At 35.8% G+C, this 26,410-nt stretch overlaps 1 pseudogene; it reads right to left on the bottom strand.

Annotated features, from left to right (window-relative positions):
- Positions 1 to 664: 664 nt before the first annotated feature.
- On the bottom strand, positions 665 to 1,714 carry LOC140498526 (SPRY domain-containing SOCS box protein 3 pseudogene; annotated as a pseudogene).
- Between the last annotated feature and the right edge of the window lie 24,696 nt (positions 1,715 to 26,410).

Raw genomic sequence — 26,410 nt, 5'->3', positions numbered from 1 at the left:
CCCGTGGTCAGATTTTCATAATATTCCCTTTATTTTTTTTCAGTGTTAACTATTTTGACTTTATTACAGTGATTTGATACAGTCTCTGATACAGGAGAAGAAGCTGACAACATGCAAAAGCAACATTTTTTTTTTTTAAATTCTAGATTCTAGATCTGAAGCTCCAAGGATTGGAAGGGGAACATAGGTGCACACTTTAATATTAACCAGGCTTTTCTCCTCACCTCTCTCAGCCAGACATTTGAGAACATCTGAGGCTAGGCTGCAGCATTATCCTCCCTTCTCCTGAGGCAGAAGTGATCATACACTGTGCCCAGAGGGAGCCAGTAGCACTGCAGTCTCCACCATCCTAAAGAGAACCTGGAGGGACCCTTGGCTGGGCTCAGGAAGCCTTACTGTCATACCTCTGTCTGAGCCTGAATCTCTTGGGTTCATGGCAATCTTCCAATCCAGGTGAGGATCATGTGCCATGGCCTAAACTAGTTCCTGAATGAGAGGAATATCTTGGCAAATTCAAACCAGTGGCACTGGCCCTGAGGATGGATGGCAACCTCCCCTCCCAACCTTCTCTCTTGTTCCAAAAGTGTGTGAGGGAAAGGGAAAAGAAAGAGAAGCCACCCCAAGCCCAACAAGGTAGTTTTCATTGGAAAACAAATTAAGTCCATCAACACCTCTTCCTCTGACATGACTTGGCCTCTGGGCTTCCTGAGCATGATGCCACCTTGGGTGATGTTGATGGCAGGGAGTTACAGTTCATGCTCAGAACCCAGCACATTTTGTTTTGCAACACCTGCTTGAGGTCAGGTGGCAGAAGCAATCCTTCCAGTGTGTCCCCAGAGTCAGGTAGCAGTTGACACAGGTGATAGCAACACATACTGCTGGGAAGTGAGACTAGCACAGGAATGGATCACCTTCATACTGCCCTTGATGGCAGTGGAGCCAAACATGGGGCAGAATTTCTTGCTCTCCAGTTTGGTGGAGGCAACTCCTACGAAGTTCCTGTTTTTGAAGAAGATCAGTGTCCCATGCCAAGTGTCTAAGTGAACCCCAATAATGGAGTCCTGGACAAATTGTGATGAGAACCTCATCTTGTCACCCTAGTGATGGAGAAGTCCTGTGTAAGAGAGACTCCACCTATCTTCATCCTTGCCCAGCAAGCTACAGAACATGTGGCAGTACTTCACCAGATTTACATCTGATGTTCCAATGCCAACCATCATATCAGTGCCTGGAGAAGTCCAAAAGTGCTGCCCTTCACATAGTTCCTTGTTCCCTCATATGTCTGTTGTGCTACAGCTATATTCCATGTGAAAATTGATTTTGCAGTTGTCACAACTTAGCAAGGTAGCTGTTGATTTGTTTAGATCATCCCAAACCCAATCAAAATAGTCGTCTTCTTTGCCACACCAGCAGTCTCTGCTTCGAAGACTGGTGTGGAGGCTGGCACAGTACGGAGTTTCCCTTTGGCTCTCACAGTCACAGTAGGATTCCCCAGTAATATGCATGGCATTCGGGATGAATGGTGGCAGGGAAGGGAACTCTGCATCTGAGTCTGTGCCACTGTGCTGTCCATTGGAATCATAGCCCCAGCTGGTGGTGCTAGAGGCTAAAGACATAGCTTGGTATCTGCCTCCCAGGGGACCCCACTCACAAAATATCATGCCCGGCTGCTGCCAGTGTGTAGGGCCATGGTAGAGAATATCTCAGGGGCTGCCACTGCCACACTCTCATCCTTTATTTTTTAATATAACTTTGATATCTGTTTTTTTACACTGCCTAAATTTCTCCTAGTATATCTTTCTCTCTCTCTCAAACAATTATCCCATAAAATAAATAATATTTTAAAAGAAATAGAGGAAGGAGAAAAGTCAATTAAAAACTTGCCATATCAGCAAATCTTGTATATACAATATTCTATGCTTGTGGAACTCCTACCTCTAAATAGAATTGAGAAGTATCTTCTTACCTATTTTCTTTGATGCTCTGCAAATTCTTTGTAAATCTCCAGCATTTAGTGTCAATTGTTGTATTGATAATGTATTTTTGCTTATTGGTAATTTAATTTTACTTCTTAATGAGAAGATTTTTTCCATCCATTAATAGGCCCACTAAATAGACTTATTTAAGTCACATGGAAGCCTGAGTCACATGAGTCAAGTCACATGGAACAGGAAAGGGTGGAGCAGAAAAGGTGAAACAGGAAGAGGTAGAGCTAAAGCAGAGATGAGAGGAAGTTAGTCAGAGAGGAATCAGAACTGGGAAAGAAAGCAACTAGAATGAGTGGGAGAGCTTCTTTTTTATTTTGTTTAAGGGAGCTGGTTTGTGGGAAGCCTAACAGAGGGAAGACTTGGGAATGGTAGTACCCTCTTATTACTATTGTGCATAGATTTCTTTGTTACTAAGATGGATTTGACTTTCTGGTGTTTGGATTTGATTTTCTGGTGTCTGAATAGATGCTTTGGTTTTGTCTTCCATGTGGAGACTGTTGTATTTTGAGATTCAGAATTACACTGGAATATTCATAGATGCTGTAGGAGCTGTGAATATTGCATTGGTGCAACAACTGTTTAGGAATCATTTCCTTTTCCATATAAAGTTCTATAATCATTAAGTGTGTGTGTATATCTGTCTGTTTTTGTTCCTGTGTCTGTGTGTGCGTTTAAGTATGAGAAAGAGAGAAAAGAGCAAAATGTACTGTGCTAGTGTCGCCTTAATTTTCCATTTTCTTTATGCCAAGGAGAGGCTATGATGTAGAGGTGGTTTGCTAATAGTGCCTACATAGCAGAGTAGTTGTAAGGATCAAATGAGATAATAAATGCATAGAACAGTGCTTGGCATATAGGAAGTGCTACATGAATATGAGTTATTATTATTACTTTAGAAGTTGCTGCAAATTGAAACATTGGGCAAAAACCCTTGCTGGTTCTCCATGAGGAACAGCAGGAACAGATAGAATTTCTTAACATTTAACCTGTCTAATAGTAGGAGCAGATAAGAAGACTGGAAAGTATCATGGAACGAAATATGTACTTATATTGATGTCATTAGATGTAATTCATTTCTTAGAGTCTGAAAAAAATCTACCTATTTATCTATCTCTCTAATCTATATGCATGGTGATTGTGTGTGCCAGTCCTTCATTGCTCAAGAAGACCATGCCATCAGAGAAACAATGACATGACTTGCACTTGACTTTGTTTTGAGTGAGGGAGGGCTATACAGGTCACCAGCCTCACTTCTTCTCTGGAGCCATCTAAATCCAGTGACTAGATATTCATCAGGATGACTGGAGATGACCCAGTATGAGGTAACTGGGGTTAAGTGAATTGTTCAAGGTCACACAGCTAGTGAATGTCAAGTGTCTGAGGTGAAATTTGAATTCAGGTCCTCCTGATTCCTGCACTGATGCTTTATCCACTGGATCACCTAGTTGCCCGATGGTGATTGTACAGACAGCACATATGGGTAAGAAATGAAAGAAGAAATGAGTATAATGATGTTTGAACAATTAATTCATTAAATAATCCACAATGATATTTAGATAAATTGGAGTGACATGTCACCACTCATAAAGAGCCAAATGATGAATAACAATTAGCTCTCAAACAATATAAGCAAGGTACAAGGAATTGGGCTGACAACCCTACTGACACTCCTAGATTTGAGTGGTACAGATGACAGGCAGAATGAGTATTCAATTGATAGTACATCTCAATTTCCACATTCCTGAAAAGAATAATATAATAGTGAATGGCACAATGGGGCCAATACATAATTCTATCTTTGTTTTATATTATGTGAACAACTTTCTGAATTTTTTGACTGAATGTAAGAACTTCAATTCCTCAAAGACATAAAGGAACATAAGGTTAAGTTCATGACTACAGAAGCTAGTTTATAAGTGATCTAGAGCAGTTTACCTGTCTATTATTATATTAAGGAGTTTGTATTATTCCCATTGCTCTAAAATGTTTTATATTTATTTTGTGTAAAGGAAAGACAAACAAACCAGAGAAAAGATGTAGACAGAAAACTAGATGACAGCTTAGTGAATGTTATAGAAGTCCTTTGGCTCCTGCTGTCCTTACTATGATTGTTTAGTAGCCCCAGATGAATCACAGAAAGGCTTCTTCCAGGCTGAGTATGTACACTATTTGTGGCAAGGAGAACTTGGAAATCACAGTACACAATGGGCCCAGATGCAACTGTCTCCCTTAATAACATTGTCAGAAGTGGAGCCAAGAGGAGCAAGAACGTGATAAGCAAGTAATTTTTAAAATGTCATTTCAGGATAGGTGCAGGTGATTTTCAAGGATTTCATCATTTTATTGGCTTACATGTAGGAAAAAATTGTGTGATGCATATCTCACTTGTTGGAATAAGTTGATTATGAGGAGTATTCTTAGTGGAGCTGTGTGAATGAGTTTTTTGAGATTTAATGGGATTCCATTATGTTCTCACAATTATAACAATATTTATTTTCCAAAGGAAACAAAGTGCTCACTATTTTGTTGTTTGTAGCAATAATTTCTCTTTGATTTTGAATTTCAGTGGGTTCATTTTTTAAAAAAGCACAGAGCTCTCTTGAAAGTATCATTACTTTGTTACTGAAAATTATTTCCTGATGGCAAAGAATTGATAGTTGAAGGGATATTCCAATATTAAGGAATGGCTGAACAAGTTGTGATATGTGAATGTATTGGAATACTATCTATCTATCTATCTATCTATCTGTCTATCTATCTATCTATCTATCTATCTATCTATCTCTCTATCCATTTCTTATTTCATAAGAAATGATGGGCAGATGGATTTCAAAAAAACCTGGAAAAACTTACATGAACTGATGCTGAGTGAAGTGAGCAGAACCAGGAGAACATCATACACAGTAACAGTAACATTGTGTGATGATCAACTTAGATAGACTTGACTCTGCAGCAATACAGTGATCTAAGAAAATTCCAAGAGATTAATGGTGGAAAATACTATACAAATTCAGAGAAAGAACGATGGAATCTGAATGTAGATCAAAGCATGGTATTTTTCACTTTTTTTCTTTCTTATGCTTTTTCCCTTTTGCCCCAATTCTTCTTTTACAATATAACTAATGTGGAAATATGCTTAATATAATTGTACATGTCCAGCCTACATCAGATTGCTTGACATCTAAGGGGGAAAAGGAAAGAGAAAAAATTGGAATTCAAAATTGTAAAAAAAAAAAAAAAAAGGTGAATGTTGAAAACTAAAAAAAAATATTAAAATAGAGGAAGAAAAAATTGTAGTCTCAGTCTTCGAAAAAGTTCAATGTTTAATTTTGTATATTTTCATTTAAATGGATAATATTAATGATAACTTATGGTTTGGGGAAATAAAGTAGCAAAGACCTCTTCAAAAAATTTCCAGAATGTGTTATATACTATGCATCATTGCCTTTCTGTATTCCAATTCATGAGTAAACCATCTTTCTTGTGTGTAACATTGTGCTCATTGTGTGAAGTTGTAGGATAAATCAGAGCAGAATCTGATAAATTAAATCTATAACCACTCCAAAGAATTTTGCCCCACACAGGACAATGTTAAAAACAATAACAACCAAAGTAACAGCAGGATGAATAATGATGCCACCATTCCAAATCCACTTAGAAGGACAAACCACACAGAAATAGTCCAACATAACATAACTCTTGGATGAACACTATGGATGGTGGCTTAACTGTGCCCAGAATTGAATAAGAAAGTAGTTTTGATAGCTTTAGAAAATTCGATACTATTTTAATGACCATAAGCTTTAAATACTGGTATTTGATTCATGGATAAGCTTGCCAATTACAACAAAAAAGTCCATTGTGAATATAACTAGTCTACAATATATTTATAGTGAAGACCTTGCTTTAAAAGTGACATAAAGGATAGTGTGAGACAAATGAATGACAAGGAAAGGAAATGAGCTTATAAAGAAGTTAAGAATGAAGCATAACCAGTACAGAGTCAGAAATATGTTCAACATAAGACATCATGCAGTTTTAAGTGATCCCCAGCATGTTGACCTTCTTTGAAAGCTTTATTAGAGAAAGCCAATGCTCATAATTGTTGTTGTTGAGTTGTTTTAGTTGTGTCTGACTCATTGTGACCCTACTGAGATTTTTCTAGGCAAAGATACTGGAATGGTTTGTCATTTACTTTTCCATCTCATTTTACAGTTTAATAAACACTTAATAAATGTCTGAGGCTGGATTATAACTCAAGTTTTGCTGACTACATGTGTGGTGCTCTATGATTCTCCATCTGCTGTGAAATTTCCCTGCCCACTACAGCTTAGAATAAGAAGGTATAGGCGGAGCCAAGATGGCGGAGTAGAAAGATGCACATACACATAGCTCCGAACCCACAACTCATAGAACGGCTACAGGGAAGTAACTCACAGCGAATTCTGCACCCAGAGGCCACGGAACATTGGAGCGAGGGAGATTTCTGTTCCAGAGAGACCTGCAAACCTCTCACAGGGGGTCCTTCGCCCTGCAGACTGGGTGCAGGGACTGGGAGCTGAGTGCAGCCCTGCGGCAGCCACGGCACCAAGAGGAAAAGATCCGAGCGGGCTTCAGGGACGGGATCTCCAGCGGCCGCAAAAGTCCCTCCACCCACAGGTGACGGGGGGCGGTGAGAGAGTCTCTTTGGCGGGTCGAGAGGGGAGTGGGGTGCCCCCATAACTCAGGCCCCCCAGGGAGGTAGAAACTGAGAGGCGGATGCAGACCAGGGCTCCCCAAGCGGGCGGGAGCCTGAATCCATTGTGGAAGGTCTGTACATAAACCCCCTGAGGGAACTGAGCCTGAGAGGCGGCCCTGCCCAGACCTCAGCACCTGATCTTAATCTCACACTGAATAGCAGCCCTAACCCCGCCAAAAGGCCTAAGGCTGGAAGCAGCATTTGAATCTCAGACCTCAAATGCTGGCTGGGAAGATCAGGAGGTGTGGTGGGTGTGAGGAGAATATTCAGAGGTCAAGTCACTGGGTGGAAAAATGCCCAGAAAAGGGAAAAGAAATAAGACTATAGAAGGTTACTTTCTTGGTGAACAGGCATTTCCTCCCTTCCTTTCTGATGAGAAAGAACAATGCTTACCATCAGGCAAAGACACAGAAATCAAGGCTTCTGTGTCCCAGCCCACCCAATGGGCTCAGGCCATGGAAGAGCTCAAAAAGAATTTTGAAAATCAAGTTAGAGAGGTAAAGGAAAAGCTGGGAAGAGAAATGAGAGACATGAAGTCAAAGCATGAACAGCAGATCAGCTCCCTGCTAAAGGAGACCCAAAAAAATGTTGAAGAAAATAACACCTTGAAAACTGGCCTAACTCAATTGGCAAAAGAGGTTCAAAAAGCCATTGAGGAGAAGAATGCTTTCAAAAGCAGAATTAGCCAAATGGAAAAGGAAATTCAAAAGCTCACTGAAGAAAATAGTTCTTTCAAAATTAGAATGGCACAGATGGAGGCTAAGGACTTTATGAGAAAACAAGAAATCACAGAACAAAGCAAGAAGAATGGAAAAATGGAAGGTAATGTGAAATATCTCATTGGTAAAACAACTGACCTGGAAAATAGATCCAGGAGAGACAATTTAAAAATTATGGGACTACCTGAAAGCCATGATCAAAAGAAGAGCCTAGACATCATCTTTCATGAAATTATCAAGGAAAACTGCCCTGAGATTCTAGAACCAGAGGGCAAAACAAATATTCAAGGAATCCGCAGAACACCACCTGAAAGAGATCCAAAAAGAGAAACTCCTAGGAACATTGTGGCCAAATTCCAGAGTTCCCAGGTCAAGGAGAAAATATTGCAAGCAGCTAGAAAGAAACGATTCAAGTATTGTGGAAATGCAATCAGGATAACACAAGATCTAGCAGCCTCTACATTAAGGGATCAAAGGGCATGGAATAGGATATTCCAGAAGTCAAAGGAACTAGGACTAAAACCAAGAATCACCTACCCAGCAAAACTGAGCATAGTACTTCAGGGGAAAAATTGGTCTTTCAATGAAATAGAGGATTTTCAAGCATTCTTGATGAAAAGACCAGAGCTGAAAAGAAAATTTGACTTTCAAACACAAGAATGAAGAGAAGCATGAAAAGGTGAACAGCAAAGAGAAGTCATAAGGGACTTACAAAAGTTGAACTGTTTACATTCCTACATGGATAGAGAATATTTGTAACTCTTGAAACATTTCAGTATCTGGGTACTGGGTGGGATTACACACACACACATGCACACACGCACACATACATAGAGACAGAGTGCACAGAGCGAATTGAAGAGGATGGGATCATATCTTAAAAAAAATGAAATCAAGCAGTGAGAGAGAAATATATTGGGAGGAGAAAGGGAGAAATTGAATGGGGCAGATTATCTCTCATAAAAGAGGTAAGCAAAAGACTCATTAGTGGAGGGATAAAGAGGGGAGGTGAGAGAAAAACATGAAGTATACTCTCATCACATTCCACTAAAGGAAGGAATAAAATGCACACTCATTTTGGTAGGAAAACCTATCTCACAATACAGGAAAGTGGGGGATAAGGGGACAAGCAGGGTGGGGAGGATGATAGAAGGGAGGGCATGGGGAGGAGAGTGCAGTTCGAGGTCGACACTCATGGGGACGGATAGGTTCAAAAGAGAATAGAAGTATTGGGGGACAGGATAGGATGTAGGGAAATATAGTTAGTCCTATACAACACAAGTATCATGGAAGTCATTTGCAAAACTACACAGATTTGGCCTATATTGAATTGCTTGCCTTCCAAAGGGAAGGGGTGGAGAGGGAGGGAGGTAAAGAAGTTGGAACTCAAAGTGTTAGGATCAACTGTCTAGTAATGTTCTTGCCACTAGGAAATAAGAAATACAGGTAAAGGGGTATAGAAAGCTATCTGGCCCTACAGGACAAAAGAGAAGATGGAGACAAGGGCAGAGAGGGATAATAGAAGAGAGAGCAGATTGGTCATAGGGACAATTAGAATGCTTGGTGTTTGGGGAGGGGAGGGGATAAAAGGGGAGAAAATTTGTAAACCAAAATTTTGTGAAAATGAATGTTAAAAGTTAAATAAATCAATTTAATTATAAAAAAAAGTATAAGAAGGTATACATGATGCATTCTACTCTCTTGAAGGGAGTAGTCATATTGCTTTAATCACAAATTCCTTAAGGTATTGAAATATACCAAATAGAGTCCTGATGTTAGGGCATGGAGAGGTTCTACATTCCAAACAGTAATGGATATACCAGGAGAGTACCTGCAACTAAAATGTCTGTCCCAATGTATTTTAATTTCACTATTGTAAGTATTCAAGACAGTGTTTTACATTTTAAGATAGCAGTGGAACAGATGTAGTGACATAATGTTTCCCTGTCAAAGTTCTTTCCTGATGTTAAACTATTCTGTTTTCTGAGTGTTGCACTCTGGATCTCAGAAGCTGTTTAAAATGTAGTGCTAAGAATTCATATTAATAAGAGCACATATTTGCATATTGCAATATACCATATCACCTAGTGGAATATGTAATAGCATATGGTAAATGGTTTATGAATACAGCTTATGGCATTTATGGTGTAGTATGTAGCATTATGGATTAGGAAAATGTTTATAGAAGTATAAATATTTATAAATGGGTAATATGCTTACCTCTAAAAACAAACATCTAGTGGCCACCTGAGTATATGAGAGGTGAGGGCAAGAAAAACAAAGCAAGGTTTGTGCTTGTAAGGATAATAGTTCCAGCTCCTCACTTGCTTTTTAGAAAACAAGTTGAGATATCAAAGGCATGCACCCAGGAAACAACCCTGGCTTTAATTTCCAGATTCAAGTGTAAAGAAAGTTGAAAACTTTTGTCAGCATGTCTCCTTTATTTCACAATTTCAAAACTGCAAAAATAAAAATGCCAAATTTAGTATTTGGTTGCAGCAAGAGAAGACTGAAAATATGTCCAGCCTTTGAAAATATTCCTGAAAAAACAGCAGACAGTCAAGTAGCTTGAAGCTCCTACTCACTTTGATCTTTAGCATCTCTCCTAGTCATCCAGTACTAACAACTTGACAGGTTTGTGTTTCAATATCTGGCTAGGACAGTCAGCTCTTTCCCCCACTAAGGACAGTGAATTAATGTGAATATTTTTCTATTCACATCTTATAACATGTGGGGGAAAAATGAGTCTAATCAATCTGTTGAGCAGAAGAGCATGAGAATGGGTTTGGGGGCAAATTTGGTAAAGGGGTTAATCTTTCAAAGTCACCTAAAGGGGAAGAGGGTTCTAGACTAAAGGGAAAAGAATCATCTGTAAACTAAGAAGCAGTTATCTCCAGATGGAAAGATCATCTCTCAATTTGTGGTGATAGGCCCCTTAACAAAGGATCTGGGAAGAAGAAAACAGGTTCTACAGCAGAGGAGGGGGAACAGTTAGAATCCCTGATATAAGCTACAAGGAAGGGAAGAGAAACAATGAAGATATTAACACAGTGAGCTTTGAATACGTGGATTCATTTTTTAATAAAAATGCAACATAATAATAAGGGATATTTTCATACTGCTTTTAAGCCTTCATAGTGCTTTCACAGCTATTAACTCATTTGATTCTCAAAGTAACCTTGGGAAGCAATAAAGCAGGTATTTTTATCTTTCATTACAATTTTCTAATGAGATCCAGGAAGATGAATCTCCCCTCTTCTTGTTAAGTGACTTCTTTAAGGTCACAGAGCAAATTTGTGACTAGTACTTCCAAATTCATTAGTGAACACAATTAGAATACTTCAGAAGTATCCCTAGAGTATAAAAGAAAAGAATATTATGTGGTACTTGTGGGAGCATTCATGTTAGTACATTATCTTCTTCAAAATCTGAACTGACTATATTAAGGAAGGGGAAAGGAAAACACACTTATATTGTATCTAGTGGTTTTTACAAATATCTCATTTGATCCTCACAATGATCCTGCAAAGCAGGTGATATAATTATCCTCATTTTACATTTGACGGAATGGAGGCAAATAGAGGTTAAGTGGTTTACATAGTCACACCTCTAGTAAGTATCTGAAATAAAATTGGAAGTCAGATTTTCCTGATTCTGGGCCAGGAGTTCTGTCAATAAGGTATCTTTACTAAGTGACAATAAGATAAAACATAAATATCTTAAGTATAATCACCTTTCATTGATGCCTTAAAATGTGGAAATAAAATAAAAAAATGAACAATTTGCCTGAAACTGTCTTGAGTGGTTGGTTTAAGGACACCTGAAGCATGAGAGATGCATAGTTCTAAAAATAAATAAAAAAAAATTAAGAAAAAGGGTTAAGATCTTCTACTCATTTCCCAAATTGTTGGGTTTATTTTCTTCTCTCATTTCCTTCAAGAGTTAAAAGAGTTAAATATAAGTATCAAGATAAATAATAGAATAAAAATAAAAGTTATTTTGATCAGTGATATAATGCAATTAGCTATTTCCCAGTTAGCTGAAAGGTTTAGGATTAACGCATGGATTTAACAGTTTATAGTATATAAATATACCATGTTTTGCTTAGGCTTATTTTTGGTGGGGAAAAGAGAGATAATCTAAATTTTTATTTAGATATCATCGTGAAAAAAAACCAACAGTTTCCCATGATACCCATTCCTTCAAAAGAAACGTATATGGTTGAGATAATTATATGGTACTTTTGGAGGGTACCATTAAAAAATCACATTCATTTAAGAAATTGAGTGAGATTTGCTTGTTTGTTTGTTTGCTTGTTTTTACACTTCAGCCATCTAGGTAGTAATTAGTGGAAAACCTGAAACTCCATAGCAGATCATAAAAATATGAATATAATGCATCGCACAAACTTCTCTTTAGGGCTTTCACACCCAGTTCCAAAAGGAAAATGAAACTTATCTAGTATGAGTGCCTTCATGCCTTCTCAAAAGCCTCTGAACACTTCATTTCAGTTTTCTGTCATCAATAGAAGGTAAAGGTTAGTTCATGTTATCCTTTCTCTAAATTTTACCTAGATTTTACACAGGACATTAGGAGGGAAGAATCATTTCTAACAAACTGGTGCTTCATTATCCACTGAAGACTGACTTTTTTTATAGCTATTATAACCAATGAAAGAAACTACCTAGAAACTAATCATTCATCCCCTCATCATATAATATGCAATGGAACTCCAAGATCTTATAAATAATGTTCAAATTCCTTAGCTTAATAAGTATCATTTCAAGAAGAATGATGGACTAAGGGTATTTCTCTGCCCTCTCACTCAATTACAGATGTGAAACTTCTGTCTTTTCTATTTGCCATTTATATAATTTTATTTTGTTGTTCAGGATATGCTAAAGGGGCAGACCCTCTTCCTTACACACCTCTCCTTCCCAGCAGTCCTGAGATATAAGGATGCGTTTCTGAGTTCAGGATGGTCAAGTGGGGAAGATAGATGCCATTTTGCCACAAGTCATGAACTCATAGCATCCTCATGGTACCTTTGAAAGGATGAAACAAATAGAAAATAACACACATGCCACACATAGGTTTTCCTAGGAGCCTATGATCCCCCTAGTGTGGACCAGGAGAGCATTTTTCTCCCCACCAACTTTCCAGAGTTCATAGAATTGCACTTATACTCTGAGGCTAGTTGAAAGAAGACACTTGAAAGGTGGGGATTATGTCTAGCATATCCACCAAGTTCTACTTCAGCAGCAGAACGAAAGTGGTGTTATAGAGATAGGAAGCAAAGTATATCAAGAAGATATCTCAAGGCTTGCAAAAAATATGGTCCTAATACATCCCTTCCCACTTCTACTAGTAACCTAACTTTGTACTGCAATTTAACGACATTCATTGTTTCCTATATAAAATGTGTGCTATATTGTCTCTTATCGTTCCCATACTTCCCATTATTGATATTTTAGAAGGACACTCCCTTTACTTTCCTTCTCTCCTTTATACCCAGTGTGGTTTCTAATCTCATCATTTAACTGAAACCCTTCAGTCCAAAGCCACAATTGCACTAATGGTCTTTTAAATACTGTCATCCTTTTTGATATTTTTGAACTTCGGCATTGTTAGCCACTTTTTTTTGATTGTCTCTAGGTTTTCTTGATACTACTTACTTCTGGTTTTATTCCTCAGCATGTACAAAACTGAACTTATTGTCTCCCTCCGCCCCCCCCCCAAAAAAAAAGCCCAAACAAAACAAATTAAAAAAAATTCATTCTGCCTCAAATCCATGTTATACTTAGGAAATGCTCCTTTTCAATTATAGTTATTTACTGTTCTATTTACTATAATTACAGGGGCATAGGGTGTATTCATGGAGGACCAGTAAGTTTGCTGTAATGGCTGCCTTTTTTGAGGCTCTCTCCACCTTTGGTGTCTACATGTTCTACCTAACTCTAACTTGTGGCTCCAAGAAGCTGCAGAATGCACAGCGGCCACACTCCAGTAATCCACTTCAGCAGACAGGTCAAACCAGGTTGAGGGTAACTAAGGGTTCTCAAACACATTGATGACTTATGGGAGGTGTCTACTCCAAGCATGTGAAGACAGGCTTGGGGAATGAGCAGATGAGAACAATTTGTTCCAAAGTCCATGAAGGCATAAGAAGCAGGCAGCGTGGAACACTTAGAGCTTGGTTAGACACAGAAGACTCCAAGGTCATCCACTGCATCCTGAACCATTGTCAGTCATCTTGACTCTGTCCTGTCCCTGAACTACGATGACTCTGGAGGAGAGAGTGAAGCTGGCGACTTCATGCAACTCTGCCTCACTTAAATCCAATTTACACAGGAATGAAAAGACATCACCCATACAATTTCACTATTATGCCTCAAAGTCCTGTGGCAACAGGTAACTAATGAAGCAGCAGGTGCAGATATGCTGGGAGCTGTAGTCACAACCCTGCACACAGGTGGCGCAGGCCACTGAAAGCAGAGTGGGACTGGGCAGCCCCCTGGGTATCTAAGTAGCTTTTTAAGAATCACCCTGCTCACCTCCTGGTGTGAGGAAGGAGGCTAGAAAAGGTTCCCTAAACATTGTCTGCTTACCAAATCCTGGCCTGATTACTATGGCAGGCAGGGAATCCCACTATGCAGTCGAAACACTAAAAAATGTACAAAATTTATTGAAACATCTGTAAAGACGATTCCACTCACCATAGGCACATGAAAAGCGTGCACACTAATACACAACACAAAATCCAGCAGACATGAAAGAAGAACTGCTCTTGTTGCAAGAGAACTCAACAGGTATCACATCCAAATAGTTACCCTGAGAGAAACAAGGTGGGTAAATGAAGGCCAGTTTACTGAAGTTGGAGCTGGATCCCCCTTTTTCTGGAGTGGGTGCAATGAAGGGGAGCGAGATGAAGCTGGCGTGGATTTTCAATCAAAACTCATCTAATCAATAAGCTGGTAGGCCTGCCAAAAAGAGTGAATGACAGGCTCATGACAATGTAATTGACACTCACAGGAAAACACCATGCCACTATCATCAGTGCCTGAACTCCCACCATGGCAAACCCTAATGAAGTCAAAGAAAAATTTTATGAAGACCTGGAGACCCTAATCATCAGTGTGCTAAAAGAGGACAAGCTTAAAATTCTGGGCAACTTTAATACTAGTGTAGGCTCAGGCTACCAGAGATGGCAGGGAGTCCTAGGGAGGAATGAAGTTGGAAACAGTAACAGCAATGGTCGTTTACTGCTGAAGACTTGTGACCTCCTCATCACCAACATTGTCTTCCTTTCACCTAAATGCAACAAAGCAGCAAACATTGGCATCTAAGAGATTATTTGATTGTAAGAAAAAAAGACAGATAAGATGTGAGAGTGACAAAGGCAATGTGCAGTGCAGAGTGGTGGACTTAACATAGACTTATCCTTTCCAAGCTAAATATTCACATTCTTCAAAAGCACCACCCCCAAGACAAAATGACTACCAGAAAAATTAATGTCAACAAATTTGAGCTCTTCTCTGAGTGAGAACAGTTTGTTGCTAAGTTGGAGGGAAAGTTGAGTCAACACACAGTTGGCAACAGTGGAGCAGAAAAGGAGTAGGCAGTTTTCAGGGATTTGATATACAGCACTGCATTTGCTCATCTGGGTCAGAATACTCATAAACACCAAGACTGGTTTGATGAAAATGATGGGGAAATTCAGAAGCTGCTGAATGGAGCTAGTATTGGTCTGATCATCCACAGTTAGACACATTGAAATTTCACTTTAGCATGGGGATGTCATTTTGGTCCTCTTAGAAGAGGAAGGACAACAATTACATGTCTTACTTTCCCTAATATGCCAGTTTCATGTATCTTTCTATAATTCTAGAAGGTATAGTCCTTGAAAACAGCAGGTCCTCATATTTCTTTTCAATATTCAAAATGTTTAACACACTGTTTCATACACAGCAGACCCTCAACAACAAATATTTCGTGAATCAATGGAAAATTATAAGTATATTAATGGAAATATGAAAAAATGGCACAGACTTCATATACTTTTGCATACATTTTATTAATAATATTAAATAAAATGTCATTTCCCCTAAGTGATGTAATACATTGCTGTTATTTCTTTTCCTTTTGATATTATTGTGCTCTTTTTATTATAGGTGTTTGAAAAATGGGAAGTTAACAGTCATTTATTTTTCCTTTTCTGAAAAAAAATCAGTGGGTATTTTTTCTAATAATATAGAAATAACTCCATTCTTCTATAATTGCTTCTTTCCTTGTCTATCTTATAACAATTTAATACCACAGATTTTTCCCCCATAGTATATTTTACTGAAACAATTTGTTGGAACAACCAAGGTTCCCCTTTGAGAGACGACCACTCAATTCTGAATACCCAGTAGTTGTTTTTTTTTTTTTTTTCTGAAATAGGGCAAAATAATCCTGTTTTCCCCTGCCTGAATATCAGTTATATTGCATTTTAATCATCGACCAAGGTCCTTCATTGAAAGTCTAGTCTCTGTCATTGGATCAATATCTTACTGATTGTCTTCCCCCAATTATAGGGGAAGTTTCCAGCATCCCAGTTTCATTTATCCTCTTAACAGATTATATTTTACTAAGTGATATTTATTTCAAAGGTATTACAGGAACAAATATGCAAACAATCCCACTTACAGCTCATTGATATAATCCCCCTGCATCCTATTAGTCTGTAAAAAGGAAGGAAATTAAGATAATTCAGTTACTAACTAGCATTACACGCACAATGTTCCATGTCTAGAGCCCCTCTAAGCTCGCATCCGTGCAACCTGGATTTTTGAGTCTTCCATGTTGGGATGGCTGTAGCATCCATTCTGGAATATTGGCTCGAAGATCTCCAAAGAATGAGTATTCTTGTTGAGGTCCTCTACTCCTGCCTAGAACTGAAAAGGATGAATAAAATTAAAAAAAAAAACATAGAATTTGTTTTGGGAGAGGTCAGGGCCTAAACCATTCCATCATCCAGTTTAACGCATATTACCTGCTAAGATTATTATCTCTAAGAAGTAGGTACCTGGTCTTTCCCATATCCACTCAAGTACACCTCAAACTTTGGCTACCTGTGCATGTGTCAAGGCACCATTGCAGCAGTATTTTCCTCTCTTGGGTGCAGACATCATGTTCATTAAGATAGAAATCACACTTTTTTTTACCCTCTTTTGTTCTCCCCACTTTCCCAATTCTTATCTCAGAAATATTTGATATGTTTTATAAATTAACTAATATTGACTAAATATGAAATATGATATTGACTAAAGAGAGAAAAGTGATAAGCTTGCCAAACAAAAGGAAAAAGGGAAAAAAACTCACACACTGATTAACCTACTTACAAATCATGATTAGATAAAACCTAAAATAGTAATATCTTTACAAAATTCATACTTTGATAAACTACAATAGAAAAGTAAATCAAGAAAGTGTAATGAACATTGCCTTCACCTTCCTTGCTCCTTTCCTTTATTTTTCAATTAAAATGTGAGACTTGATTACAATTTTGTCAAATGGCCTTTTATTGCCACCTTTAGTGTTTGAAAGGAATGAAATAACACTTTGTCTACTTGTTCTTTAGCACCAAAGATAACAGATGTTTTATTTCCTTTTTGGAAGCTCATAAAATGACTTGAGATAATTATACTAAATGGTTATGTAAATTCTGATAGAAAGAGTAAATCAGCTCCCCCATTGAATCTCAATAAGTTTCAGATTCTTATGAAAGGAGATTTTCATTCTTTTGTGTATCAGGTTTATAAAAGTTAGTTGATTGGCATAATGAAATATTAATTCATATTCTATTGGAATGGTTTTTTATCTGTTCATTTTTTTATTTTGTGAACATACAAATTATTCAATATGAATGCAAAATGAACATAAGCAGATAAATGAACAAAGGGCAACAATTAACTTTTACTTTAAGACTGTGTGAAAATATTTTAAAGGCATGAAAACTCTTTATAATATTATATTTATTATGTTTTGAGCGTACAAAAATATAAAGTTGGAAAGAATTCTCATATTTCAGAAAAATAATTATGCATAGTTCAAAAAATCACATCTGCTTTTTTCATTACTGTTTTATCTAAAAGTTATATTAGATTCAGAAAGAAATCTTTTTCTGTTACCTTCTTATCATTTACCCCACAGTGAAACATGGAAAAAAATAAATGCAACAAATGCTCCGTTATAATGAGTTGCCACATCATTATCATCACCTTCAAACAATATTTATTAAAAATAGATGCTATTTTACTAGCTATAGATAGAGAACAGGCTAATGAATTCTCAAAAATACTTGTCTACTGTCCATTTATTAAACAGTAGACTATTTTGTTCAATTTGAGCATAAGTGGCACCTAAAATCTATGTTTGTTTTTGTTTTTATTTACTTGACTCTTCTCATGTCCATGATAAAATTGCCTTAGCATCACCACAAGTTTACAGGTGATGATGAAGACATCAATGTAGATAAATGGCAGGAATTATCAAAAACCTTTACCCTGTCCTCAGTAATCTAAGTGCCATGTATGAAAACACTAATTTAAGCCTGACTGAGAATAAAATTTTTATGTATCTTTTTTTTTGCCTTTTATTTATGTTCTCTAAATTATTCATATAACTTTGAAGTTGTGAACTTCACACTAGACAGTATAATGATCATATTCAGTCCTTTGGTAGGTTCTGGGTAGATAGTTGGAAATGAGCATAGACAAGTTAAGTATTTTCCATGGTTACAAAATGTAGTGAGAATTGATAAAGGAAACTTAAAAGTATTACTTGTATAAATGCTTTTTATCAATTCTATTTTTTTATTTTATATGTTTTGTGATAAAAATGGTGAAGTCAGAACCTATGCTTCTAGGACATATTGTATGCCTTCATACACACAAAGAAATGATGGTAAATATATTTTATCTGTAAATATCTTAATATACTTCTTTTTTCCAGTGCAAAGGAATGGGCAATTTTTTTTTTTTGGTAAATTCTGTTTCCTTGGCATAAATTTTCTTCAAGCAAAACAAATAAACAAAAAAAGTGAAGTGAGTAGAATATAGTAAGAATAAATGAAGTAACTGACAATGAATCCAGTGCTTTGCTTTACTAGAGGCACAAACAATTTAAAGTTTTCATATATGTACAGATTTTCTTTCACTTTTTTCCCCATTCCTTCAATCATCAGCTATTAATTGATGTGAGGTAATTGAGAAAGTAACTGCTGTTTGAAATATTCAGTCATCTACCAGTTTATTACCCCTGATTGTCCATCATCAGTATTAGAAATAAAATAGGAGTGGTGGCAAATTGAAATTCTTATTTCTGGTTGTCAAAAGAAGAATAGCTTTTCTGTAGACATACTTCTGAGAGTGACGAAGATGAAGCATTAAATTGGAATGGGCAGTCTTTATACAAAATTGCCATACTCTACATAAAGGAGATTAAGAGAAAGGGGAAAAATGTCTTTTTTAAATCCTTTCATATGTTCCTTAAGTGTTATTTCTAGGTTTAAAATGACTGTCCAGTGACAATTTTAAAGGATAAACATAGAAGCTGAAACAGTCATTGCTCTATGGTACAGTCCTTTTTTTAACAAGAAAAAGGTAGTGCATCGGGAAGTGATTGTGATACATAAAGTGAGAAAAATCATTATTTTTTAGAAAAAAAATCAAAGTAGTCTTCTGGCTTCAACATATTTTATCATATATATTCTGAATACATGTATAAATCATTCTCGTAAAGATGTTACAGTGATTAAACGTCAGCACTTTTGGGTGTCCTCTCAAATGATATTTTGACAATTATGTCACTTAATATTTTCCCCAAATCTTTTGATAGATATCCTCCCTGAGAACTCTCTCTCCTGAACTGAATAAATTAGATTTGCAAGTGAATCCTTTCAAATGCTAAAAGAAGAGTTAATACCAATGTCATGATATAGTCTCAATAAGTGATGTATTGTGAATATGTTTTCAAAAGAAATGTAATCTTACAGTATTGTTCATAGCAAAATGGACCTTTTATTTTTATGCCTCATAGGCTATTTTTTTCTTTTTTCTCTTTTTTTAACTCTAAGTTAGTGGTGATACTCAGTTACTGGGTATTTTGGTATCTATATAATCATGTAGTTTCAATTATTTTTATTTATAATATAAATACTTATAGTACTCAGCAATTTCTCAGTCATCTATTCATCTCTGATACAGATCAATTTTGGTCATTGAGGCTTTGTATATTAGAATAGTCTTTTTATTAACATTTTACTTAAAATATTTGTATAAAAGTTTAATTAGACATTTTTAAATGTTTTCATTATTTGCAGTTGTACTTTCTTCCAAACATTTGAGAATATTGTATACTAGGGTGTGTGATATGGTGCATATGATGACAGACATCAGTGGTTTATAACAAGGTATATTTTAATGATGTTTTTTCTACAATGGGAAGTTTGTTGGAAAAGTGGATATATCTGCAAATTAAGGTAATCTAAAAATCGCAAGCCATCATTTTTTAATGATACAAATTGACATCTAGGTGGCACAGTAGATAGAGTGATGGGCCTATAGTCAGGAGCACCAGAGTTCAAATCTAACCTTAGACACTATCAGCCGTGTGACTCCAGGCAAGTCACTTAACCCTCTCTGTTGGTCTCAGTTTCATCATTTATACAATGAGCTGGAGAAGGAAATGGCAAAGCATTCCAAATATGTTTGAGAAGAAAACCCCAAATGGGGTCAACAAATGTCAGATACAACTGAAACAATGGAGCAACAACAGCAACAACAATGCACTTTGCGACAAAAAATAACTTTTTTTATTCTACTATTGAATTGAATCAGTGGTAAAGTATATGCTTCTATTTTTTTTTTTGACAAATGTGTTTTCTTTAAAAATAGATTCCATGATTTCATTAATTACCATGGTCCTTCACAGTTTATTGATTTCCCAAAGAAAAGTCTTTTGGAAAATATATATTACTTCTAATGTTATATGAATCATAGCCTTAATTTGAAATTCACATCTTTATCCTGGGCAGGACTGTCCTTCACTTCATAACACCTGATTCAACTTGATCTATTTACTTGATTAGATAAGTAGTCAAATGTAGGTGCATATTAGCCATATTCCAATTTATTGATTTACCTCCCATGACCACTATTTGGTTGAAATATTTTTTTATGCTCTCTCTGTCTCTCTGTCTGTCTCTCTGTCTCTTTCTGTCTCTCTCTCTCCATACATATGTATACACACAGACAAATACACACAAACATATATGCCAATAGATATGCACATATGGATATACATACACATATGTACACGTGTATGTATAGTTATTGGTAATTGTTTTTAACTTGGATCATTTTAAGAAAGCATCTATTTCCATGGAAATATGTGCTTGAAACCCTATTTACAAAGCATTTATTAATTAATGAAGGAGTCCGTATTCTGGAAAATCATTTCCAAAAACAATTAGCTTCAGATAGTTTTATTCACCCGTTTTCTTCTCCCAAATATTTCAGAGAATAAATATTTCAGAATTAAGAGTGGAATGAAATGTTTGACTAAGGGAAAACCACACTTTCAGGATTATGTCATCCTAATCACAAGGAGTAGATGGTTGCCAGTGATACTAACTAAAACTGCCACACAGTTGCACTGGTGGGTGTATTTCTAATAATTAAATTTATAAGTAATAATGTGTCACCTCAGGTGGTGGTGGATTTCCCTTAATTCTTTTCAATTAAATTTTTATGACCAGTTATAATATAAGTTGTAGATTCCATATTTTCAAGTTTGAATTTGACTAGTTGGACTCAGGAATTTCTTTCAAACGAAACTGTATAATTTTTGCAGAAACTAAAGAGCATTAAAAAGAGGACAGTCAGAATAATGAAGAATATTGATATTGTCTTATAAAGCATTGAGGAGAGCGGCCTCAGCAGGAGATATAATGTCTATTCTCCCCTTCAATGACAACCATTTAGTAAGAATAATCAGCACTTTAAAATTCCAATTCCTCAATATCAGTTTCATTCTTTCTATCTGTTCTCTTTCTCTTTCCCTCTCTCTCTCTCTCTCTCTCTCTCTCTCCACATATAAATATGTATGCATGTATGTATGTCAGTGTAAACACATTCATATATGTATACATCTATATCACTCTAAAGAAATATATAGCCATTCATCTGTCTTTCTACAAATGAGATCACCTTCTCCATGTTCATTAATAACCTGGTCCTCAACATATCCACATTTTCTTAAGTATCCACTTTTAAACATTTTTGAACCACCACTCATATGAAACATCGTGAGGGAAGATTATCTTTCAGTGTATTGTAGAGTAGATACTTTCTCTGCCTATTAAATAAGATTTTCCTTTTCTCTTGGATGTCCAGAACATATTTTGGAAAATAAGAGAGAGATGAGACAACAATATTATAGTAAATATAACAATCAGTTCACTTAGGGAAAAATTGTATGCATGATACACTTTGAAGGTTAACCTTATTGGTATTTTTTCTCTGTCATTTTCTCAACCCTAGAAAATTAACAAAATAATAAAATAAGCTCTTGTTTTGCTGCTGAGATGTAAATACTGATACTGGAAATTTAACACTTTAAAAAACTGCCTCCATCAGGATGACAGGAACCTAAGAGATGAAAGCAATATATATATATATATATATATATGTATATATGTATATATATGTATGCATATATGTATATATGTATGTATGTATATGTATATGTATGTATGTATGTATGTATGTATGTATGTATGTATGTATGTATGTGTGTATATGTATGTATACTTAAAATACCAAGTAGAACCACCAGGAAGGATAGAGATTTACTGTTATCCTTCAGAAAAGACTGATATGCATCTGATCTTATATACATAAGCATCTGGAGTAGGGATGTAAATGGGGTATGGTGTTTTTATTTTGTCTTTCCCTCTTCTTCTGCTGTATACTTTGAGACTTGTTCTCTTCTCTAAATTGTAATCCTTGGAGAACATATTCGAAGGCTGAGAAAATGGAACTGTTGATTTCTAAACTTTACTGAAATGGTACAATTATGATGATCCTTTTTGGAGGCAGTCATAGTTAAGTGAATTACCCAGGGTCACAGAGGTTAGCAGTCTGAGGCTGAATGAACTTGAGGTCCACCTCATTCCAGGATTGTAGCTCTATCTATGGCAGCACCTAACTAATGGCCCCTACAATAACTTTTAATGATAATTTTGTTTCTGTTTCCGTTTGGTTTGTGTACACTAAACTGCGATACAAATATCTCTTTGTTTAAGTTACAGGGAGGCAGGGAAGAGATAATAACATTAATAGATATCAGGGAAACAAATTGGATATATTTTTGAAATATCTTTATCCTAATATGTTTTTCATTTTAATCCTACACTTAATGAAGTGAGGTAAAACTAGCCAAAGCAACAATAAAATCAACTGCCAATATTACAATTCTATATCCATATCATTTTTGTCATCTGCCCTCTCTCTACCATTTCCATCAGGAAACATTGATATTAAGCCTCTTCTTATTTCCACTTTAAACAATTTAAATAACTTCTTAAATGATCATTTTAATACCAATGGGATACACATTGCAGCTGCCATGAATATGCATAGGTTTTTCCAGGGTTGATTTCAAAAGTATAATAAACTCTCTTCCTCCAAAGGGAAAAAAAAACAACAACAACAACAACAAAAAAAAACAGAACATTATTTGGAACATCACTATTAGGATACCAGAAGGCAAGATTTAGCAAGGTAGTCAACATCAATCCAAGGAGTTCTGACATCTCAAAAACATTCCTTCCATTAGGCCTCCCCTAAGCAAGTTCCTCCCTCCACTCTACCTCCATCTGGCTCTCCACCATACTTTCTGTGCCCACACCCCTTCCTCTCTAGCATTCTTTCCTATTAGACCTTCCTTTCCATTAGCGTTCTTTTCCATTAGGATTATTTCCTGTTAGGTTTTCTCTCTCCCAATGAGCTCTACGTGACATAGGGTATATCTCACTTGTCAGCTGAGCCAAAGCTCAAAGCAGGTCACATAGGTCTATTAATGGACAGAGTTGATCTTCCTTTTGCATTAACATTATTATCATCTCTCGTGAACTCTATCTCATCACCTTTTTATCTTTACTCATTCAATTTTTATAACTCCTCAATGTACCATTTTTGCTTTTTATTTTATTTTCTCTCAATTACATGTAAACAATATGCAGTCACATGAAACATTTCTGTATTAGCCGTGTTGTAAAAGAAAATGAAAACAAAGAAACATAATAAGTTCATTAAAGGCGTGGTGCAATCTGCATTCAGACTCCATCTGAATGTTTTCTGGAAGTGAATATCATTTTTGGTCAAAAGTCCTTTTGAGTTTTCTTGGTTGTGTTTACTATTGAAATAGAGTCATTCACAGTTGACCATCATTACACTATTGCTATTATTATATACAATGATCTCCTAATTCTGCTCATTTCACTTTGCATCAGTTCATGTAACTCTTCCCAGGTTTTCCTGAAACCATCCTCTTTGTCATTTTGTATAGCACAAAAGTATTCTACTACAATCATATACTGCAACCTGTTCAGCCAATTCCAAATGATGGGCATCTCCTTAATTTACAATTCTTTGCCACCACAGAAGACTGGCTATAAATATTTTTGTATGTATAGGTCCCATTATTTTTTTTCCTTTGATGGCTTTGGGGTAGAAATCTAGTATTGCTATTGTTAGGTCAAAGGATGTGCATGGTTTTATAGCCCTTTGGGCATAATACCAAATTGCTCTCCAAATCAGTTGGATAATTTCACAACTCCACCAACAGACTATATAATTTTTAATAACAATTTTTCCTAATATAAAAGTTTTAATGCCTCCTAATTTCCTACTAATTGCAATTGCAAAAAATTCTTATCCTAGGATTTAATTTCCTTTTCACATAATCTGTATGCCAGGAAAATTATAACTCAATTTTCCTGATTCTCATTTTGTCATTTCAACTCATTCTTATGAACATTTATTATGTATCTCTATTGCTATGTGAATTAATTGAAATGATTAACGATATTGACAAAATTTCATTTTGTGACAGTAATGGTCTTGCACATGTCATTCTACTAACTTTAGTCTGATTTAGGATATCTAATACTAACAGATAAAACAAACTGAGTTGATTACCCAGACTTTAGTTATTTCTCTGGCACTTGAAGGATAAATTTTGTGTCATATACATATTTCATTACTGTCTTTCACTCTGTTTTTAATTCTGTAATTTTTAAGAATGTGTGTTAGAACAAGGGAATGTATAAACATTGTCATTATTTAAGTGCGTAGTTCAATGACTGTTAGGGAAACTGCACCAGCTCTTGGTGTGGGCTAGTCAAGCATTTCAAGGACCATTTAAAGCCATAATGAAACAGAATCTCTTGCAAGAAAGCAAAAATGAAAGTTCTTTTGAAACAACCACAACCACAACCAAAAAAGAACTGGCAACCTATTGTTTTAAGACAATCTAATTTACCCCCCTCACAAAACCACCACCACCACCACCAAGAGCAACAACAACAAAACACAGCACAAATGTGTAGAAGAATATGTAATCTGTAGGGTTTCTTTTGGGTTTTTGTGCAAAGCACAAGTACAGTGCAGAGTAGGTTTCTTGAATTGGTAAGAATGATAAAAATACCAATAAAAACACGCACAAAACCAACTTGTCCCAGTGGGAAAAAAGAGTAACATGTCATAGACCAGGAATTTTTTTCTGATGAAACTTACTTTTCATTCTAAGCTATTCTAAAATTCTTAACAATTAATCAACAAATAGGAGCACTTACTATGAGAACTAGTACATCTTTACAACACTAAAAAAAACAATGTGGAGAAAATGAGTTCTGATAATTATGTTGATAATGCATAGAAAGAAAAAACTTCTTCCAAATGAATTACAAAATTGAGAAGGGACACTGCAACATGATGTCATACCATGCTTTACAGAATGGAAAGTTAAGGAATTTATTCAATTAATGTAAATAAACATGCTTCAGTAACCTTGAAAATTATTTGATGTAAAGTGTTGAAAATCTATGGGCTAAACTCAAGAGTAGATTTAGAAAAAAAAACTATTCATGAATGTCATAGTTAACATACAACAACATGTTAGGTGAAAAATTAAAGAATATATTTCAAAATCTTGTAAACAATTTTATATGATGTAAAAGGAGTAACTTCAGCACAGGAGTATGTATTCCAAACTTAAAGTTTTTTGAAAGATACAACATGTTTTATCATTTATCGTATATTGATTATTTAAAATTGGTCCAATTAATTTGCATAACCCTGCACTATGTTGTTCTATTTCCAGGAACTGGATATAAAAGCAGACCCAAAATGAAATTTTCTGTATTCAAACATACATTATCTTGGATGAACACAATAGCAAATAAAAAATATAAATAAATTAATTATAGGAGTAAAAGGTTGAAAGAGATCAAACATTAATGGGAGTTTCTTAACAATGTAACTGGTCTTTGTAAGGGCCTAGATGAATGGTAGGGAAGAGTGGGATATGATGCTTCCATTTTTCTGTCTATAATCAATTTTTTAAGCCAAAAATTTAATTCATCTCTTCAGTACTTAATGACTCATTGATGTTATCAACATGTATATTTACCCCATTGATACAGACTGCTAGCAATTCATGCTTCCTCTTACAGTACACTTATTGTTAATGCTCTCCTATGAATGCACTAAAGAGGATTCACCAAACATATCAGTTAGAATTGTATGTTTCTCATTGCATTTATTCAATTAATGTCATATACTCCAGATAACTGAATACACTTTGTAAATGCTGGGAAGATGTAGGATCTTTGACAAGTTTTTGAACTTCTTTTAACATTA

Source organism: Notamacropus eugenii, chromosome 4, assembly GCF_028372415.1.
Source record: "Notamacropus eugenii isolate mMacEug1 chromosome 4, mMacEug1.pri_v2, whole genome shotgun sequence".
Classification (NCBI taxonomy): Eukaryota; Metazoa; Chordata; class Mammalia; order Diprotodontia; family Macropodidae; genus Notamacropus; species Notamacropus eugenii.
The sequence above is the reverse complement of the archived record's forward strand: the minus strand, read 5'-3'. Positions and strand labels throughout refer to the sequence as shown.